Genomic DNA, 1,372 nt, shown 5'->3' on the forward strand with positions numbered 1-1,372 from the left:
TATAATATGGATTTGATAGCCACACAATTTAATCACAACCACTTATTTAGAATCATTCCTCTGGTGCTGGCCCAGGAAGAATTCTGGTTGTAAAGTAGTTTGTTAATATTCTCATCATCATCATATATATTCTGTTACTATGGATTTTTCATCTGTGGGCTTCTAGTTCACATGGTGCTTTCATTTCTGTTCTAGTTTAATATAACAGTGTAATGCCATATTCACCCACATTGGAGATCCCTTTAATACATTGGAGATGTTATTATTAGGGTCATTGAAATGTAATTGGATAGATCTAACTCTTCTTGAATCACAACTACCACGCTCAAATAGGTTAGCTCGACCCATTTAAGCCCGGCCCGTTAAGTTTGTGGGTTAAATAAATTGGTCTGTTTAAGTCTGCTTTATTCACGGGCCATAATTTTTCAGTTTGGACTATTTATGGTCAGTCTAATGGGTTAAACGGGTCAACCTGTTTATCTTTTTATTTTATTTTTTAAAAAATATTTTGACAAAAAAAAATCACTTTTAAGTCAAAAATCTTTAAAAAAAAAAATTTTTGATGGGTCAAATTTTCGGGTCAGGTCGGAAGAAATATCGACTAAAAGTATTACTTGTTTTTGAAAAAATATCCGTTTAACTCTTCATTTTTTTCGGATTAATCGGATTCAGTCCGTTTAACCCAAAATTTAAACGAATTTAATTTTAGAAACAAAATCCGCCCATTTAAACAGGTAAACGAGCTGATCCAATGGATTTAACCCATTTTTACGACCGTAATCACAACCAATGAAATTAACAACAATTGGTGGGACTTGCATATCTAATTTACCATAAGAGTACAACTAAAATAGAAAGACACTTCAGTATACAAGTATCTTGTATTAACAATAATAAATTAAAAATTATTTTTTAAGTTTATTTAAGAGAAATGTTAAGGGATCAATAAGTTTTGTAATTTGTAGCTATCAATTAATTATCATTAATGTTTTTAATAGTGTGAGATTTCATCCAATGATGTAAAATTATTCACTTTTCTTTTACGAGTTAAATATTGGCAAACTTTTAATAAAAGTGCTGTCTTTAAAACTTTCTCTTTATTTAATTTAAATAAGTGACACTATAATTAAATTAATTATATTAAATATATACTAAAAATTAGTTACCAAATCAGTTGTTTATATAAAATATACGTTAAAATATAAAAAATATATTAAAAATAAATTAAATAGGCACTATATATATTTAATTATTTATACATGAATATATAATTACTAATTTTTTATGTATATATTATATTTTTAAAGTTAAATAAAGCTAAAAATAACTAGTGTTTATTAGTAATAATAAAAAATAATATTTTTTGGGACGA

The sequence above is a fragment of the Arachis duranensis genome, chromosome 10, assembly GCF_000817695.3.
Source record: "Arachis duranensis cultivar V14167 chromosome 10, aradu.V14167.gnm2.J7QH, whole genome shotgun sequence".
Lineage (NCBI taxonomy): Eukaryota > Viridiplantae > Streptophyta > Magnoliopsida > Fabales > Fabaceae > Arachis > Arachis duranensis.